The sequence below is a fragment of the Myotis myotis genome, unplaced genomic scaffold, assembly GCF_014108235.1.
Source record: "Myotis myotis isolate mMyoMyo1 unplaced genomic scaffold, mMyoMyo1.p scaffold_m19_p_2, whole genome shotgun sequence".
In the NCBI taxonomy this organism is placed as follows: Eukaryota; Metazoa; Chordata; class Mammalia; order Chiroptera; family Vespertilionidae; genus Myotis; species Myotis myotis.
Genome location: NW_023416324.1, coordinates 195,624,962 through 195,646,427, shown reverse-complemented (window position 1 = coordinate 195,646,427; position 21,466 = coordinate 195,624,962). Strand labels below are relative to the sequence as shown.

At 42.1% G+C, this 21,466-nt stretch overlaps 1 long non-coding RNA gene across 1 annotated transcript; it reads left to right on the top strand.

Annotated features, from left to right (window-relative positions):
- Window positions 1–284: 284 nt before the first annotated feature.
- LOC118677687 lies at window positions 285–10,223 on the top strand. Its single transcript, XR_004974471.1, has 2 exons — window positions 285–1,446; window positions 10,028–10,223. It is a non-coding gene; the product is annotated as an uncharacterized LOC118677687 (long non-coding RNA).
- Window positions 10,224–21,466: the final 11,243 nt, after the last annotated feature.

The following is a 21,466-nucleotide window of genomic DNA, read 5'->3' as shown; positions in this document are numbered from 1 at the left end:
TCAGGGATGACTGAAGAGGCAGTCTCTATGGGCATAGTCTAGAGCAAGGGTGGGCAAACTTTTTGACTCGAGGGCCACAATGGGTTCTTAAACTGGACCGGAGGGCCGGAACAAAAGCATGGATGGAGTGTTTGTGTGAACTAATACATGTTAACACTGCTGCTGGTGAAGGAGCGGAGGGGAGAGCAAGAGAACCCTTTGCTCTTTCAGCTCCGCGGGCCGGATAGAACAGCCGAAACGGCCCACGGGCCATAGTTTGCCCACGGCTGATCTAGGTTGACACATCTAGGAAAAAAACAAAAGAGCACAATATCTTGTTAAATTTTATAATCCAGTCCCCACTTTGCTTCTTCCACCGCCATGTAATTTTCCCTAAATTTCCTCCTTAATTTCAACTGCATTAAAGAAGCTGCAAAATGTATTCGCGGGAGCATTTGAGATCTTGCTGGCTGGCATATGTCATCAGTTTGGCTCAAATAAACTCATAAAAATTCTCTACAGGTTTGAGTATTTCTCACATTGACCAGTAGGTTTCTCCCATTTGTATTCTATTTTCAGTCCACCCATGGCCCCTGCCTTTCTAGGCCCAGAGGAGGGGAGTGTGGGAATTAGGGGCTGGGGTGGGGCGTTATTTTGACCTCTGAGTCACCACTCCACTCCCTTCTCCCCCTGATTCTGGTGTGGAATAGTCTTGCTTCTCACTTGTGCCCCTCCGTTGATCTTGGGTTTAGCTTTTTCCTAGGTTAGTCACACTCAGCCACTGGTTGCCAGCTTCCTAAAAATGTGATCTATTTGTTCTCTTCCACTTTTTATTTCCTTGTGGATTTATAACTTTTACTTTCCTTTTCTGTCTTTTTTTTGGCTGCAAAAATTGTATTGTTTCGTTTGGTCCAATGCATGGGAGAGGGCTTCAGGGTAGTGAACAGAATGGCTAATAGTTTTGGAAAGAGGCTCAGGTAAAAGCCAGACACCACGGGATGCAGAGGGGCCCCTCAAAGGCCTCTGGGGTCCACAGGCTCCTAGTCATGCTTGAGGGCGGGCCTTTTGAAGAGATACTTGCCCAGCCCAGTCTGGGGGCTGGCCAGCCTGCAGAGGTGAGTCAGGTGTCGCCCATCTTCTTGATGAGTTTCACCTCCTCACCCTGGAAGTGGTTCTCCAGGAAGTCACAGAGCTGAGGGTCTGTGGGAAGAACCCAGGGCCTGTAGCTCCCAAAGGGCCTGGTTCAGGTTCCTCTCCAAGGCCAGGGCAGCTTCCATGGGCCCTGAGTTTTGCCCACTCATCTTGGGAGGCTTCAGCACGTCCTGGAGAGAATGCAGCCAACACGCTGGTTTTGCAACTTTCAGAGATGCTCAGCACCATGTGCTTCTTCTCTGCCAACTTGTGGAAGAAATGGCCCACGTCCTCGAGAGCCACATCGCCCCAGTGGAAGTAGAAGCCCAGAGAGAGGTAGGTGCAGGAGGCCTGCAGATGCAGGCTGGCCAGCCGGTTGGCCGCAGCCCCCATCTCGGTGGAATAATTCTGACGATTTGGGGAGCTCATGGTTGTTCGTCTATGAGTTAAGAAAAAACAACGGTGTTGACTGGTCTCAGGTGTTTCTGAAAGTGATGACTGGCTAAGAAGCAGGAGAGTGGCCGGAGGCTGGAAGAAGGGGCGGGGCGTCCCTGGGTCTGTTCAGACCAAACACTGCTGGAGCTGGAGACAGTTCTGGGACCGCAGAGGGCACAGCCCCTTTTCTGTCTTTTGAGGGGCATCTGGAAGAGTTCAATTCTCCATCTTTTTGATAACTAATAATTTTGTTACCATACTAAAGGGGTTCATTTGCCTGTGTGCATCAAAGCCCAATAAAATTCTAGAAGTTTGTAGCAAAGAAATCAGGGGTTTATTAGTTCAGGAAATAGTGCCAAGTTTGGAGACTCAGGTAAGCTAATGCTCTAAAACCTGGCTCCCTGATGGCCTGCACGGGACAGATTATATACAGGAAACATTATTAATCATGGTGATTAAGAGGGTGGGGGCCAGGGTAGGGAGTCCTTGATTATTGTGTAGCTCCTGATGTCAGCCATGGCATCATTCTGTCTGGTTTTATAAGGGTGCGGCCAGTAGGGTCTTTCCACTTCCATGCACCTGGGGCTGAAACACAACTTAAGTCAAGATGTTATCTTTAGTTTGAGGGAAACTCTGTGTCTGGTAAAAAGGCCTGAGGCTTTGTTCTCTATTCTATTCTATTCTATTCTATTCTATTCTATTCTATTCTATTCTATTCTATTCTATTCTATTCTCATTGCTAATCCTCACCTAAGGATTTTTCCCATTGATTTTCTTTTTTAGAGAGAGTGGGAAGAAGGGGGAGAGACACAAAGAGAGAAAACCCTGATGTAAGAGAGACCCATCGATTGGATGGGTTGCCGCCACACTCACCCCGACCAGGGCTGGGGATTGAGCCTACAACCCAGGTATATGCCCTTGCCAGAACTGAACCCCGGACCTTTCCCTTCAGTCCACAGGCCAATACTCTATCCACTGAGCCAAGCTGGCTAGGGCCTGAGGCTTTGTTCTTAAGACAGTTTGATGCTGACCAGAATCTGATGTGCTGGGGACTTAATGATTAAGGAAGGGAGTGGACAGACAGAAAGGAGAAAGAGTCAGGGTAAAGAAATGGAGTTTCTGGGCAGATACAGTTCTTTATTATTAAACTTTTTAGATCATTACAGCATGGTTTTCTGACCACATATATAATTAAATCTGCCCATACTTTATTCACATACATAATTAAATCTGTGCATACTTTATTCACATACATAATTAAATCTACCATACTTTATTTTATTGTGGGAATAAATGCTCCATCGCTTAAAAGAACTTAATATGTATTAGTGCCATCTAGTGGACAATATGAATTTAGCACCATAGGCTTTAAAACTGACGGGGCACCTTCTGAAATGAGCGAGAAAGCATCCGTTACTCAATCCTCGGTGTCTCTATTCAAATCTCCATAGATAGAAGTGTCTCTTCTCTTATATGGAAAGCACATACACACTCATTTCAGAACCGATTTTATTTCATCTTTACGGCTATCTTAAAGTCTTACTGTTAAACTTTAAATTATTATTATTTTTTGCTAATATCCTTATTGGAGATGAGAAAAATTGATGTTACCTTTTATTTATAACAGTCTTTTTATTCAATGAGGATTCGATTATGTTTTTTTCTTCTCTGGGATGTTTCACAAGTCCACAGCTGGCTTTTCCAAAGAATTAATTGAGAAGGAAATGGCAGAGATGATTAGACTGCTGCACCTGCTAAAACAGTAGAGGCCAGGCTCGGAGGTACCCTGGGCAGCGAATTATGCTGCTCTGTGGTTATTAAGACTTCATGCTACACCGGTGAATTGAAAAGACATACATTGTCCAGTCTTGCAATCGTACCCTCAATAATTTACTTAAAAAAAACAAAACAAAACCCACAAACGGATCTGAAAATTTCAGGCAGAAATTTAAAATTACTTGTCTCTTTTCATAACTCCAAAAGGATTTTGTATCTGTAACTGCAGAACCTGCTATAGATATTCCTAAGCTTCAATTCTGCCAACTCCTGAGAATTCCCATGGCATCAAAATACATGAATCACCAGTGCTTGAACCAAGTGCAAAGCAATTAAGCTTTTAACTAGATCAACTGTGAGCTGAAATCTGCTACATAATTGAAATGCCATCTAGTGGCCAAGTGCCATTTTTAGTCCTCAATCAAAACAGCTTTGCCCTGGTTGGTTTGGCTCAGTGGATAGAGTGGCGGCCTGTGGACTGAAGGGTCCCAGGTTCAAGGGTCCCGGGTTCGATTCTGGTCTAAGGGCACATGCCTGGGTTGCGGGCTCAGTCCCCAGTAGGGGGCATGCAGAAGGCAACCGATCCATGATTATCTCTCATCATTGATGCTTCTCTCTTTCTCTCCCTCTTCCTTACTCTCTGAAATCAATAGAAATATATTAAAACACACACACAACAAACAGCTTTGGTGCCTTCTAGAATTTTTCTTAGGTTGATTTATCAAATAGTTTTGAATCAGGCTATTATAGCTGCTTTTGCTCTTGCAGTGAGATGGCATTGGAATATTTCCTTATCATAAAAAATGTTGAACAGCTTGAAATGTTCCAGCTCTTATTCTAGGCCCATCTGTTCATACAGCTTTGAAACAAACAGTTGTTGCTTGGTTTGGTTACTAAGTCATTAAATAACCCCAGTAGCTGTAATTTATTACTTTGTAGTTGAAAAATAAAAAGAAGTATATATGTAATGTCAGGTAACTAACATTCTAAATATTGATGGCCAGAAGATTGAAAGAATCTACTTTCAGTCTCAGAAACTTGAAGAGCTGTGAGGGAGACATATCCTTTGTCCATGAATGAATGTCATGAACAAACAAACGAGTGTGATAGCAATATTATTGGCAATAGGAGCAGCAGCTAACATGTATTGAGTGCCTACATGCCAGACACTGTTCTGAGTGCTCACTTGTAATCAGGCTTTTAATCTTCACGTCAGCCTGAAGATGTAGCACTATTGCTATACCTATTTCATAGACAAAAGAAGGCCCAGAGTGGTTACACTGCATGTGCACTAACCGAGAGGCTGAGAAGGGAGCAGAATATTCGGAGTGCCCTTTGGTCTCTTTGCTGGTTTAGATTTTGGTTAGCACCGCTTTGATGGAGAATCCTTGGAGGACCATGGGAATCCCTTTGATAGAAGCAGGGCACAGTCAGCACTGGATCGTTCTGGCCTGGGTTTGGTGACATTTGTGAGAGGATGAAGCTGAGAGAACAGGGCTCGCTTTGGGTCCCTCACCCGATCAACTTTGATTACACCGGGGGAAACTGTGTAATTTTTAATGGTGAAGAGGGAGGAAGAACAAAAATTAGGAAAAATAAAATTGTTATATCAGTGTTTTAATCATATTCCCATTATATACTTATGTACCCAATTTATCTCTACTTAATGGGACATAAATATGAAATAATCTAACTTTTTCTTATCCTGGCTGCGAAGTTGTGATTTATAACAGGAAATATAGATTTGGTCTTCCATTCAGGCTTATTTTCCAGGGAAAGAAAGGACAGATCAAAGAAGTTCTGAAGGAAATTGGGACAATCAGTGTTTTCCACCCAATAGGAAGAGAAAGTAGATAACACTACGTTTCTAGGAAGCTGTGTATGTGGGGAAATAGTGGGGAGGTTTGGGAAGGAGAAACAAACATACACACGGAAGCACATACTCACACACTCTACACCCAAGACAGGAGAGAAAGGAAAATTCAAGAGGAGGAAGGGAGAGAAGTGGTCAAATAAATGCACCCTGATTTTCTCCTCATACCTTCACAGTGTTATTTGTAAGCTCCTTCCGCTCTTCTCCAGGTAGTAGGTAGTGGATTGATTTGCGTGTAACCAAACTAGCTGTGGTTATGCAGTAAATAGGTCATCATGAAGTATTTTTCTTCTTGTTCATCACAAATCTGGTTCTATTCTTTCACTTCGGGCGTGTGACCATTTAAATCCGTAAAGACAAGTGAGCTTAATACCTCACAGAGTGCTTTGTTGCTTTCAGTGAGTCTCACACAGTGTTTTTGAGGTGGATGACAATGGGTTTACTATCCTCCATGTACAGATAAGGAAACTGGGACTCAGAGAGGTTAAGTGGCTTGCCAAAATTCACATGACTACTGGCACAGAACTAGAACACCAAAGCATTTCATTGCATTCATTCATTCACACACACACACACACACACACACACACACACACACACCACATTTCTCCAAGCATGGAGTATGAATATGTGTGCATGCACAAATGCCAATGCCAATTGAATGTTAGGTAAGGTAGCCTGATATAAAAGGGAAAATTATACTAATTGCAATTTTATCATCTGATTCTTACTTTCTCAGAGATCTTACTCTTCAGAGATCTTCAAAAGAAAGTCAGATAACCAAATCAGCTAAATAGAATAGATACTTTAGGTGTTTTACAGCCCTGAAGGAAAAATCTAGGTAATCTTTCAAGGTTTACTCTAGTCTAATTTTATTTTAAAAATGTAAAATTCTAATTCTTTAAAAAAATTTGTATCTGTGAAATAACATACTTTAGCAGCTTTGCAAGCTTATCATGCCTGGTACAATTTATCCAGAAGGAGGCAGCATTTTACTATTAAATTGATGCTTCTGCAAAGATTCTAACAAGTTTTTTTCCCCCCCTTTAAAGATGTAGACTACCTAATCACACACATCCAAAAACACTTCAGGGAAAAGATTCTTGGATGTCACTAGAGCTTTGCATATTGACACAGTATGTAAAAAGCCAAATTCTGCTCAGATTAATCACATTTAAAATTACAAATAGCGTATCTGGTGCCCAAATTCATTGGCAGGAACCAATTTTGCAGTCAAGATACTGATTAAAATAGAGTTACACAGAAGATGTAGTGGAAGAAAGGGAGAAGTAATGATTCAATCATTGATAACTTGTAGAAAGAAAATATTTGGTCAATAAGAGATCAACTTTAGAGAAAAAAATCTTTAAGTTACTCAAAAATAAGGGTAATGAGTTTTAATCATCTGCCTAATGTCATGAATGGAACTTGCTTCTTCTTTCCTGGTTTTCATAAAATTACAGGATCTTTTAGAAGGGACCTTGAAATGTTATGTGACACATCTCAGTGAAGTGAGGTCAGAACTCATTTTATCCATCTAGGGAAGTGAGAGTCCACCTGCTTTCCAAAAATCACCTTGTTAACCTAACAAAAACCCCTTTATTACTCTCCTGACTTAGGAAACGCCCAGGGTTTAAGGAGCTCTGTGCCCGGAATGGAAGACCAAATATATATTTCCTGTTATAAATCACAGCATCATGGCAAGGATTAAGAAAAAGTTAGATTGTTTTATATTTATGCCCCATTAAGTAGAGATACATTGGGAACGTGATTAAAACACTGATATAATAATTTTATTTTTCCTAATTCCTGTTCCTCCTCCACCCTTCACCATTAAGGCTTATTTCCCAGGGAAAGAAAGGACAGCATCAAAGAAGTTCTGAAGGAAACTGTGACAATCGGTGCTTTCCCTCTGGGAAGAGAAGGTAGATGACACTAAGTTTCTAGGACGCTGTGTGTGTGCTGGGGATAGGGGCGAGGTGGGGAGGAGGGACAGACACACACATCCAAGCACACACTCACACACGCTACACCCAAAACAGGAGGGAAGGGCAAGGTCAGGAGAGGGGCGAAGGGAAGAGGTCAAATAAGTGGACTTGGATTTTCTCCTCATACTTTCATGGCCAAAGGAGAGAGGGAGTTAAAAAAAAATTTTTTTTAAGGGTTGGTATTCCCAGAGCAAGAAGGTTTGTTTCTAGTTTCTCTAGATACAGACTAAGAACATTTCAAGACATCTAAGGGAATCACAGTATGTAATATGGAGCCACCCGGCAACAAAATAGAAATGGCTGGAAGTAGCATCTAAGCATAAAGAGGGTCAGATATAGAGTCCCAAGGATCCCTTGGCTTCTGTGTGGTGTGGAAGGATCCAGGAGGTCTTCTATACCCTAATGCAGGAACTGAAGCCAGAGGCCTGCTACGGCTGTGGTAGCAATAGGTGGGAGGAATCCCAGTGAAGGCCTCTCTCAGGGCTGCTGGAAGCCGTAATGGATATAGACTTAGAGGATTTGCAGGGCCATCCTGGGCTAAGCTGGGACCAGTTAAGAGAGGGAAGGACCCCGAGACCCTCAGCTTTGCCAAAACGAATGACCACGACTTTCATCAGAAGATATGACCAGGTAGTGCAGGGGGCATCTCTGAGGAAGCCAGCCCTGGGGTCAACTTTGCCCTTCAGCCGTCCCCTTGGAACAAGAGAGGAGAGACAAGTCTTAGAGGAAGTCTGAACTTTGAACTCACTGTGTATTTATCTGGAAGGGAATCTTTAACCCAAAGTAATGGATCGATTCTTAACTGGCACGTTTGTATCTTCCCTTATTCCACTTCACCTAACCCCCTCAAAGAGCACAAACGGGGGTGTTACCCATTGGGGTTACTGGTTGGGACCTCCATTTTTTTCTCAACGCAGAAAAGATTTTAAGGTCAATGAAAATGAAAGTAAAGCAAACTGGGGTTTATTGAAGATACATTCCAAATGAGGAGCAGGCCTCAACTCCTGGGTTTAAAAGAAAGATTGTCTGCCTGGCTGGGGTGCTCCGTGGTTGAATGTCGACCTATGAACCAGGAGGTCATGGTTCGATTCCCGGTCCGACGGGGCATATGCTCGGTTGCGGGCTCAATCCCCAGTGTGGGGTGTGTAGGAGGCAGCCGATCAATGATTCTCTGTCGTCATTGATGTTTCTATCTCTCTCTCCCTCACCCTTTGTCTCTGAAATCAATAAATATATATTTAAAAAAATAAGAAAAGAAAAGAACAAAAGGAATTTTCTGGATGGACACTTTCATTTTCATTCAGAGATGATGGACAGAAACTATATTTCTTCTGGGCATGCCCTTACCCGTAGCAGGCCTTTGACCCCACGGAGGTAGGGTCAAAACCAAAATGCAAATTTTATTATAGATAGTCCAGGGCCCTAGTAAGGTCACATTGGCATTGAGATAACGTCAATTTCCTCTGAACTTGTGCCAAGAACTGGCTGGCTCCAAGCATGCCTGCTGGCAGTCTGCTGTCCCCCCATAGAGAGGCGGTCTGAAGGCAGTGTTGGTCTGATCCCTGCTTAGGACCCCAGGGCAGGCCCCACCCCAGCCACTCCTGTCTAACTTCCTCCCTAACAGGGTGGATTGTTCAGCACGGGGTACCAGAACAAAATACCATCGACTGAGTGGCCCACACAATACACATTTATTTTCTCATAATTTTGGAGAAGTTTAAGGTTCTGGAAGTTTAAGGTTCGGTGCCAGTAGATTTGGTACACTTTCTTGACAGAAGGTGTCTTGGGAAATTCAGGAGGGTGTTGTATCACAGAGCAAGGCTACCTGAGAATCCTCTCTAATTCCAATTTCCCCCCAAATTCCAGTCTTCCTTGGCTTGATTCTCATGGCAAAAAAAGAGAGAGCTCTGGTGTCACTCCCTCTTTAATAAGGACACTAATCTCTTTCTGGGGGCCCCACCCTCACGGCCTCATCTAAACTTGCCAAAGGTCCCTTCTCTAAAATGCCATCACATTGAGGGCTAGGGCTTTCCCATATGAATTTTGTGGGGGAGACAATTCAATCTGCTGCATGGGGCTTGTGAGGAAGCTTATATCATTTATGGAAAAACACAGTACCACAGTCTTTGGGCATGTATAAATTAAAGTGTGCCATTAAAAACCGATTGCATGACAAGTATTTTCAGTTCCCCACCTCCTCGCGCATAGGAACAGTGTGTGTATGAGTAGAGAAATAGACTGAGGGTGGAGGGACGGAAAGAGAAGGAATGAAAAGGGTCGAGGAGGGAGAAAAGGAGAAAATTAGAAGGAGGTGAAGGAGAGAAGGAGTGACCTGGAGATGGAGAGAGAGTGGGAAGAAGGGAGAAAGAGAGGAGGAGAGAGGAGGAGAAGAGGGACTAAACTCACGAGAGCACTGGAGCAGGGGAGTTTGCCAGAAAGACTGGAATTTGGGGGGAAATCGGAATTAGAGAGGATTCTCAGGTAGCCTTGCTCTGTGATACGACACCCTCCTGAATTTCTCAAGACACCTTCTGTCAAGAAACACATTCCTATTCCTCCCATTTGCAGTTGAGTTTCTGTTTTTTATTCTGATAGTTTGCTGTGTTGGGATCTTTGGGGGCCTTGGGGTCACACACTTTTCAAATGGTGGCGACCCAGGCTACAGTTTAACAGGCCCCCCTGATTGCGAAGTCTGTCTTGTATCTGATCCCCCCCCGTTTTGGCCCATTGGAGAGCAGTCTGTCCCTGGTATGCCTCACAGCCATTGTAAAGGACAGTCTGATAGGAGAGCACTCGGGGCTTTTCTCTCCAAGCTGGAATAAACTTATTTTCTTTGTTCTCCTAGGTTTTCCTTCCGAATCACTGAGTCATCTTTCGTATTCCTTGAATCTGCCATGCACTAATTAGCCTGGAGTGGGATTAGCAAATACCGCAAAACAGTGCTTGGCTCATGTATTCCGAGTCATGCTCCGTCTCTTTCAACAACTGTACATTTCTTCTTTTCCGACTGTTTGCTTAATGAAATAAAAGGTCATATTTTAGTTGTAATGGTCCCAGTGATTTCAACTATTTGCTGCGTTATTCCGACTCCTTCAGACTGTGTGACAACATTGGCTAGAGGACACTGTATGATTTTTTAAAAAAATCTATTTTCAGTGTAAAACTCTTAGTGAATATTTAGAAGTTTGATTTATTACAAAGTTTAGAGTGTGTGTTTATTTAAAATGAGAGAACTCTAATTCTATCATAAATGTCCATTTTGGTTGACTACTTGCCTAATGAGGCATAATATACAAAAATGCTGAACATTCCATTCAACCCTGTGGGACAAACTGGGAATTCTGCAGGATTGAATTTCAGCATTAAAAAAAATGAGAAAATTCCATACAATTAAGAGGATATTGGAAAAAGGAAATGGTAAGTTTGTAATATTCTGGGGAAAAAAATTAAGAAGGATTTTCTTCCTGTGTGAGAAAGTAGGGGAAAGTTTCAGAATTTATAAAGTATATAGATTGCCTTTATGTCTCCGAGTAGATTTTTGTGGTCTACTTTAAGGCTTGAAAATAGTGTTTGCAAAACTGATTGGATTAGATATACTGAGGCTATCTTTCACAGTTAAAGGTTATCTGGAGATAAGCACTGTGATGTTTGAGAATATTATCAAATACTTCAGTACTCATTCAGTACTCATGATCCCAAGCACAAAGTAATATAAGTAGTTTTTAAGGCTTCCTGGAAGCTATGTGGAAATTTTTTGGACAAGGTCAAAGGTATTTTGAAATATCACGTACGTTATTTTGTCTTTGACCAAAAGAATAGAAAAGTAAAATCATGCTTAATTAAATAAAAAAGTAGCAAATTTGAAAAATCAAATATGCTTAACATCTGGACTATTTAAGAATGTTGTTCGAAAAGAGTGACTCTATTGTATCTGTGTAACATCACCCATGTTCTTTTTGGTAAATAAAAAAGGAAATCACTAGTTGAAGACAATAGCAGAGTTCACGTTTTCATGATCCCATATCTCAAAATCAAAATATAAATGCACTGTTCCAAGAATTTGTCACTTTCCATATGATTTATTCTTGTTAATAAGGGCAAATACATTACAGTTTTGTATCAAACCTGTGTCCTAAAGGATTTAAAATAAACCAGTCTGAATGACAGACAGGTATGATACAAAAAAAAATCACTAATGAAAATAAGGCAGGATTCCAAGTGTATCAGATGTCCACGTTGGTGTGTGTTACATATTAAAATAATGGATTTGTGATATCAGAAACCTTGACTTGATTTAAGGTTTTGGTATCTTAATGACCCACCCAGCCCCTTTCTTCATTATTCCTTGACTATTCCAAAGCCTCTACTTCTCTACTTCTGCCAACCCTTGGTATGCTCATGTCCTATCACCTGCATTTTTTCCCCTTTGGTCACAACCTTTTCGCCTTCAGTGCCCCCATTCTCAACCCCTCTGAGATGGTTCTTTTTCCCATGGCTCCCCTGGCACTCTTCCACGTAGACTGTGGCAGGCTCGCTCCAGCCTTTGTCTCCTTCTGCTCATTTGGGGGCCTGGAATCTTGTCTGGGCCAGACTTGGTCCTTATATGATCTCACTAATATGTGGAATCTAATGGACAAAATAAACTGACCAACAAAATCCCCAGAAGCATGGATACATGGCACAGACTGGTACCCAAGTGGCAGGGGTTGGGGATGACTGGATAAGGAGGGTGAAGGGATCAGCTAAAGAACATATATGCATACCCTGTGGACAGGAACAATAGTTTGGTGAAGGCCAAGAGACAGGGAGGGAGAGATGGGGGTGTGGAGGTGGGCAAAAGATGGGAAAAGGGGGATGCCTGCAATTATGTCAGCATTAACTATTTTTAATTAAAAAATAAGAGAAAATGTGTTTCTAGAAAGGTGAATAGCTCTGATGTCCTTTTCTATAACACCACCCTCCCTCTTCTTCCAGTCTGTTGGCCCACAATTTTCTTTGCTTCAGCTGCATGTTTGGGAAAGAGCATAGGGAAGGTGGGAAAGAGCTTAGGAAAGGCACACTGTACATGTGACCACCTTGCTCAGAAGTGACCCTCATCACTTCTGCTCACAGTCGATTGTCCAGTAGAATGGAAAGGGAAGCAGGAAAATGTAGAGATACAGAGAAATCAATGAGCATCAATTGTTTCTTTGTTTCTTTGACATTTACCTTGTAATTGTCTTGAGAATTAAATATGTTCACATCTGTAAAATATTTAGCTCAATGGTTGGTAGCTCAATCATTATTTGGTATTCCAGGTCAATGAAAGTTAGTTGCTTTGCTCATTGTAAGTTGATGCATTTGCATTTTCCTTTACATTTAAATATTTCTGTGAGTTTGGTTAATGAAAGTCAGAGAGGTGGCTTCAGACTCAGAGTGCTGATAAGACAACCTTTCTGGGTCAGCAAATGCAATGACTGCCTAGAAACTGCCTAGACGCACCACCTTTGGAGTCACATCATGGGGGCAGTCAACTGTGAGGTGAAATTGCTCAGTCACAACTGCTGCCTTTCCTGGAATTGTACTAGCTTCTAGAACAGGGGTGGGCAAACTTTTTGACTCGAGGGCCACAATGGGTTCTTAAACTGGACCGGAGGGCCGGAACAAAAGCATGGATGGAGTGTTTGTTTGAACTAATATAAATTCAAAGTAAACATCATTACATAAAAGGGTACGGTCTTTTTTTTTTTTTTAGTTTTATTCATTTCAAACGGGCCGGATCCGGCCCGCGGGCTGTAGTTTGCCCACGGCTGTTCTAGAATATACTTTTGCCTTCTGGCCTTAGCTGGGCTTGCAATATACAGAGCCAGGGGTGGAGCTACCTACCCATATGGATCTTTGGTCCTCCTTGGTGATCTCTGGTCAGCTCCTTTCCCTGTTTCCCAAAGCAGTTTCTGAGCTTTTTGTAGATGCCTGCTACGGAGTTTCCCCTGGTGTAGCCTGGAGTGGCATTTGTCTGGAGATCTTGCTACTCAGTTGGTAACCACTAATATTCCAGCCAGCTTACCCTCTAATACCAACCCTCAATAGGTTGCTCTTTCTAAAAATTACATATCATCATCCTTCTGCCACTTGCCTCCCAGATCACAGCATGTCCACCCCTAGGAGAGGAATGGCATGTCTGCCTCAGAGTCAATTTTACTGGCAACAAATAAAAATTATTAATTTTATTTTGGAACAAGCATAAACATGTTAGAGGTAGAGTGTAAACTCCTCTTAAATTTTAAATCTAGAACTACAAGAAAATTTCTCCTATAAATTGGGTGGATTCCTTGCTTCATTTCTACTTTCGTTTCCGTTGCCATCTTGGATATACTGGGGGAGAGTTCAAGGACCACCACTTCTCTCTCCTGCCCATTGGATTAACTTGGACTTGTTCTCACTGAGTCTCTTTCATCTTCTGATAGGCTATTCCTGAGGTCCTTTGGCTGGTGGAGATGCCTTTTTCATTTTCAGAGCCATGCATGGTTCTCCTATGTCCATTCTTCATATTTTATTATATATTAAGTTATTTAATACTTATAGCACTTAGTAAGGGCAAGGCAGTCTTCTAAGTGATGAATATATATTTGATTTCAAAGAAGAAGGGGAAAGGAGAGAGAGAGATAGAAACATCAATGATGAGAATCATTGATTGGCTGCCTCCTGCACAACCGCCCCCCCCCCCCCCCCCCCCACACACACACACCACCACCACTGGAGATCGAGCTCACAACCTGGGCATGTGTTCTGACCAGAAATCAAACTGTGACCTCCTGGTTCATAGGTTGATGCTCAACCACTGAGGCACAGAAGTTCAATAATGTTTTCAAAGTCACACAGCCAATCAATATAAGCCATAAACCAGAGTCAGGATTTGAATTTGGATATCTCATTTCTAAGTCCATACTCTTAGTCACTATGTTATGCTGCCTCTTACATTAATTGCTGGTTAATTTTTCTGTAGACTATATGGGCCTGGAGGACAGAGTTTTATTTAAAGCTTAGAGTGAGACCAGCACACAATAACAGTGTAGCAAATATTGGGGAACCCTCTCCACAGAGAGGTGAAGGTCACGAGGGTTGTGTACCAGGGCCAGGTGATGCTGTGCTTAGTCACCCCATCAGCTTCTTTATGTACACAGCCGGCAACCTCTAATTGCTAAAGGGATTTTAAAGTTATTTCATCCTGTGCTTAGTGGAACAAGTTGTGCAACTTTTGTATATAATATCTTTAGATGTTTTCCTAGAATATTTTAACAATTCTTTGTTAATGCCTGAATGGAAATTCTAGGAGTTCAATTTCCTCCGACACCCTGTTGTTGGACTTTAGGAAATACGGTTTAGTTGTGCCTGTTCAAGATTTGTGGAAGTTTACAAACCTTTGTGCCAAGATCTGAGATTTCAGTCGGTACTACCTGTCTTGGAGTTTTGATGTCAAGGGCAGACTAACAAAAACAAACAAGCAAACAACCACCACCCCCTAAAAAAAAACACACCCAACATTTTCGAAGCTTTGATAGTAGAAACGAATGCCATTACCTGCCGTGTCAGCACTTTCCCTTGGAATCTTTCCTCAGTCACAGTTCAGGAAGGTGGTTTGGGATCACAATTTTATATTCCCTGTGAGCTGACACATTTTGAAAACATACTCGTCATAAGTGATGACTGGTTAGAAATAAATCTGCCGAGTGTCAGCTTGATGGAGGAGTAATCACCAGAGCTTAAGAAAGCAAAACCATGTTTTTCTTAGAAATCATTTTCTTCACTAATATCAAGCTGGGGATCTTCCGTATCTTGCTTATAATCAAAGGGAGGGCTTTCATTACAGCAAATTTTGACTCTCTCGTGGTTCTAATTTTTCCTGGTTGACCCCTGACTTATTATATACACATTCACGCTCGCACCCCCCCCCACACACACACTTTGTTTGAAAGATTTTGAGAAAATGTGGTCTCCCTGCTGTCAGTCCCCATGTCAATGTTTATTGACTCTAATACAGTAAACATGATATGTAATTTTTATTGTTACTTTGAGGCAGGGTAGTAAGAAGGTAGGAAAATTCCTTGGCAAGAGGAATGGGGAAACGGAGACAGGTAGCTAAACAAGGCCGAGCAATTTACAGCCAGATAATAAATCACAAGGTCTTATCTTCTCTAACCAAGGACACTTAGAGGAGCAAATGGTTTGCACATTCCAGACCCTGCTGTGGGCAGACCTGCCTCCCTTCCAGTCCTCTCTGGTGACATTCTTTGAAGTGAAACTGACCAGAGAATGACCCCGACCCCTCTACACTCATTTTGATGAATTAGAATATTAAATAACACAGCTGGAAAGCTGGTGAATATTTTATTGAGATCCTTCCAGGAGACCTTCCCTAAAATGCCAGCCTTTAGAAAACAGATATAAAACTCTTAAGACAAAGGACCAAGGGTGTGCTCTCTCTCGAGCTTGCCCCTGCATTCCCCCTGTTCTTTCCTCAGGCATGTATATCTTTGCTATTTTTCTCCTTAGCTCAAAGGATTCCCATGAGACTTGCAACCAGGGGAGCAGTAGGCAGCAGCAGCTTGTCCTGGGCTAACCCCCTGAACCTCTCTCCGAGGGTCCTTCTTTTGCTTCTGTAACTTGTTTTCTGAGTCCATGTAGTCCAGGTGGCTCACTTCTTCTGCCTCTGTGACTTTCTCTCTAAAGGACCAAGGCATCCTCACTTAGGCTCACCTCTCCTTCACGTTTCCAGAGCCAAGGCAGCTCCACCTAGCCTCACTCCTGTTGCTAGAATCTTGCCTCTTCTACCATTTGTTTCACTATCCCCAGCGTTAATAAAGGTACTTTCAAAATCCCCTAGACTTGTATTGTGAAATCTTTCCTGCACAAAGTCAAGAACCCACACATTGCAGATTGTGCCAGGTCAGACCTATCTCAGTCCCATTCCCCTTCCAGTGACAACCTAACTTGCATATGATTTTCCATTTCAAAAACTAAAAATAGTTGCACATGTCTTTCCATAATCAGATAGTTAGAATCATGTCAAAATTATTCTCTCCCCCTGTTTCCCTCCTACCTTGACCCCTCTTTTCTCCTACCTCCAACGTTGAAAACAAACTATTGATGTTTTTATAGTCAGAGAATACCTTGAGGGCAGTCTAGTAAATTTTGCTAACACACTAAGAGGTGTGAATCAGTCCAGCAAGGCCAAAGGGATCATATGGCTGAATTCAGACCCTGAAGCAGTTATTTGGATATAAGTGACTTCACCACTAGTTGTTTATGATATAATAAGGACTGTAGACTGCAAAGATTATCAAATAGCAAGAATTTAGGGTAGTATATTTGAATTACTTGTTGAGTATTACCTGTGGTAGATAGACATGGTGTGAAAACATAACTAACCCAGCCAAAGATCAGTGCTTCACATATTCACAATGAGAATGTATGTATGTATGTATGCATTTATTTATTTATTTATTGCCTTTCTTATTCCAGAAAGGATTTAAGATTATTTATCAAAATATACTTGACACAAAGAGATAAATAGAAAGCCAGGGGATGAGGGGACTGGGCCCTAACTGAGGGTAGAAAAGAGTCGGGTGAAGCTAGCAGTGGCCTTTGAGTACGGAGAAACTCTATGATTATAATTCCCCTAGTACTTTGGGCAGCTAGAATTAAATAATTTACTTCTTAATTAGGCCTCTGTTCAGATGTTAACTGCTCTTCCTGCTCAACTGCTTTTGTTTTCACTAATGTAGTCATAAGTTGCTGATATGAGGTCTCTTTATCCAGCAGGAGGAGATAGCTTCAGGGCCACTCAGAATGTTTTGCAGGAGGAAAGAATGCCCTCAAGGTAGCTGCGAGTGGCTGACCCCCAGGGTCTGATGGGAAAAAGCATCATCTGTGACTAAAGAAACACAGACTTCCCTCTCAGTTCCCTGAACGCTCCCTCTCTTGTTTCGTGGAGGTAAGAAATGTCCAAACCTGTAGAGAATTTTTATGAGCTTAATTGAGCCAAACTGATGACAATTGCTAGGAAACAAAATCTCAATGGATTGAGAAAATGCTCTGGAAAGGGCAGATTTACCACATAAGGGGGGTTATATGAAATCCACTGGTGATAGGGAGGAGGGAGAGAGCAAAGCAGGAAAATCTCTGGGACTGGATAAAAAGTAAAATGAATAGACACTTCTTTTACATGGGTGGGCATAGGATAGTTAACAGTTAACGAGCTAAAAATAAAACAATGAGGGTTTCTGAGGTCCCAAGCTCTGGCACAGTGATTGTGTCCTGAGGTGTCTGGAAAAAGGGGAGTTACTCTGACAGTCCAAGGGTATGTTACCATAGATGCAAAAAGACAACAGACAGGCTCAGTGAGGTAGAGATTGACCTTTGTCAGGGAAAATAACTAACCTACACCATGACTATTCACCATGACTTGCTTTTAGTTAGAAAGTTTTAATTTTAGACCATCCTATGTGGTTACTTTCGGTCTCTGAGTTTGTAAGCATGCAGGCCTCCCCTGAGCTTGTCAGGTTTAGTATGTGCTGCCCTGAGCCCCCCACCCACCTTTTTTTATCCACACTTTCTAGCTGCATCAAATGACTCTCTATCTCTGGTTGATAGTGCGGATTGGCTGTTAACTGGTTAAAAATGCAGATTAAATATTAACCTGTTAATAGTGCAGATTTTGTAATCAAAGAAAACACGATACTTTCAAGAGAAACATCAAAAGTCATGTCCATCGCTAGCTACACATTTCCCCCATCTTTCAGGTAATTTGTGGATACTGTCCCAATAGAACTTTTCTCGTTTTGAGGCAGACCCTTCAGAGACCCAATTTTCCACTTCTTCGTACGTTTTGAAGTGCTGCTCAGAACGTGCCATCGATCAGAACAAGTAGTAATCGGAAGGAGCAAGGTCTGGTGAATACAGCAGGTGGGTTAATACTTCCCAGGCAAGATCTTTTAACGTGTCTTTAACTGGTTTTAAAGTGTGTGATGATGCATCATCATGAAGCAAAATTACCTTGCTGTGTCTTCTGGCCCATTCTGGTCATTTTATGATCAAAGCGTGGTTCAAATTGATTATTTGTTGTCGGTAGCAATCAGTATTAACAGTTTCACCTGGTTTTAGAAGCTCATAATACACCACATCTTCCTGATCCCACCAAACTCAGAGCATTGTCTTCTTTCTGAAGCGATTTGGCCTTGTAGTCGATGTTAATGGCTGTCCTGGATCAACCCATGATTTCGTACATTTGGGATTCTCAAAATAAATCCACTTTTCATCGTCAGTCACAATTCGATGCAAAAAAGACTTTCTTTCATTCCGTTGAAGCAACATTTTACTGATGACTTTTCAGTTTTCCATTTGTCTTTCGTTCAGTTGATGTGGCACCCATTTTCCTTCCATTAAAATCTTTTCCCAGAAGCTCTCCCACTGCAGACACAGCGGACTCTCATAGCCAGTTAGCCTGGAGGTCAAATCACCCCCGGTATTGCCAACAATCAAGGCTTAACTACAACAAGACTGCGCACAAAGACGACTAGGGGGTGCACCAAGAAAGCATAAAAAATGCGGAGACAAAGAAACAGGACAAAACTGTCAATGGAGGATATTGAGTTCAGAACCACACTTTTAAGGTCTCTTAAGAACTGTCTAGAAGCCGCCGATAAATGTAGTGAGATCCTCAAGAAATCTAATGAGACCCTCGATGTTATGATAAAGAACCAACTAGAAATTAAGCATACACGGACTGAAATAACGAATACTATACAGACTCCCAACAGCAGACCAGAGGAGCGCAAGGATCAAGGCAAAGATTTGAAATGCGAGGAAGCAAAAAACACCCAACCAGAAAAGCAAAATGAAAAAAGAATCCGAAAATATGAAGATAGTGTAAGGAGCCTCTGGGACAGCTTCAAGCGTACCAACATCAGAATTATAGGGGTGCCAGAAGATGAGAGAGAGAAAGATATTGAAAACCTATTTGAAGAAATAATGACAGAAAACTTCCCCCACCTGGTGAAAGAAATAAATTTACAAGTCCAGGAAGCGCAGAGAACCCCAAACAAAAGGAATCCAAAGAGGACCACACCAAGACACATCATAATTAAAATGCCAAGAGCAAAAGACAAAGAGAGAATCTTAAAAGCAGCAAGAGAAAGAAACTCAGTTACCTACAAGGGAGTACCCATACGACTGTCAGCTGATTTCTCAACAGAAACTTTGCAGGCCAGAAGGGAATGGCAAGAAATATTCAAAGTGATGAATACCAAGAACCTACAACCAAGATTACTTTATCCAGCAAAGCTATCATTCAGAACTGAAGGTCAGATAAAGAGCTTCACAGATAAGAAAAAGCTAAAGGAGTTCATCACCACCAAACCAGGATTATATGAAATGCTGAAAGGTATCCTTTAAGAAGAGGAAGAAGAAGAAAAAGGTAAAGATACAAATTATGAACAACAAATACGCATCTATCAACAAGTGAATCTAAGAATCAAGTGAATAAATAATCTGGTGAACAGAATGAACTGGTGATTATAATTGAATCAGGGACATAGAAAGGGAATGGACTGACTATTCTTAGGGGGGAAAGGGGTGTGAGAGATGCGGGAAGAGACTGGACAAAAATCATGCACCTATGGATGAGGACAGTGGGTGGGGAGTGAGGGCGGAGGGTGGGGCGGGAACTGGGAGGAGGGGAGTTATGGGGGGAAAAAGAGGAACAAATGTAATAATCTGAACAATAAAGATTTAATTAAAAAAATAAATAAAATAAAATACTAAGTGCTGCAAGCCATTTGAACAATATAGAGCTACACCACGCCAAAAAAAAAAAAAAAAAAAAAAAATCTTTTCCATTGCTTGTAAATGATCGAAAATTGTTTGCTGAGCAACGTTTAATCATTCTGCAAGTTGTTTTTGAGTTTGACCCTCATCTTCATCCAATAATGCTTGTAATTGTTGATCTTCAAACTTTTTCGGTTGACCTGGACATTCTTTGTCTTTCACATTGAAATTATCACTTTTAAAGGGTTTAAACCAGCGTTCACAAGTATCTTGAGATGGAGCATGTTCACCATAAGCTTCCCAAAGTATACGATAACTTTTTCTTCAAAATAAAGTAATGAATTAAAACTTCCTGCAAATGCTCATTTTTTTGGTCACGAAATTCTGACACTTTTATTTTTATTTTTTTTAATTAAATCATTATTGTTCAGATTATTACATTTGTTCCTCCCTCCCCCCCCCCCCATAACTCCTCTCCTCCCAGTTCCCGCCCCACCCTCCGCCCTCACTCCCCACCCACTGTCCTCATCCATAGGTGCACGATTTTTCTCCAGTCTCTTCCCACATCCCCCACACCCCTTTTCCCCCAAGAATAGTCAGTCCATTCCCTTTCTATGTCCCTGATTCTATTATAATCACCAGTTCATTCTGTTCATCAGATTATTTATTCACTTGATTTTATTGTTTGAATCTTTTTTTCTTTAATAATTGAGGCATTACATATGTGTCCTTATCTCCCCATTGCCCCCCACATCCCCAACTCATGCCCTCACCCCCCGTGTCTGAGTCCAATGGTTAGGCTTATATGCATGCACACAAGTCCTTAGGTTGATCTCTCCTCCTCACCACCACCTTCCCCTATCTTCCCTCTAAGGATCAACAGACTGATAAATGCTTCCTGCCGGGGTCCAACCCCAGCAGGTCCAGGGGTCCCCAAAGGTGTGGATGGAGTCGGCGAAGAAGGAATGACACAGAGACAGCGTTCAGTTGATCAGCAGCCTAGCCAGGATCTCTATCCAGGATCTCCAGCCAAGTTCTGGTCTGGATCTCCAGCGAAGTTCTGCTTAGTATCTCCAGCCAGGTTCTGTGTCCATGTTGTCTTGCTAGGTTCTCCAGCCAGGTTCTGTAGCCAAGTTCCCTCGCTAGGTTCTCCAGCCAGGTTCTGTCCAGGTTCTCCAGCCAGGTTTAGTTACCAGGTTCTAGTCAGGTTCTCTTGCCAATTTCTGTAGTCAGGTTCAGTCCAGGATCTTTTGCCATGTTCTCTCGCTAGGTTCTGTCTCTAGGTTCTGAGGCCAGTTTCTGTCCAGGATCTTTTGCCATGTTCTCTCCAGTGAAGTTCTTCTGTCTCTAGAGAACTTTCTGTGTAGGTTCGGTTCTCCAGCCAGGTTCTGTCCAGGTTCTCCAGCAAGGTTCTGTCACCAGGTTCTAGTCAGGTTCTCTTGCCAATTTCTGTAGTCAGGTTCAGTGCAGGATCTTTTGC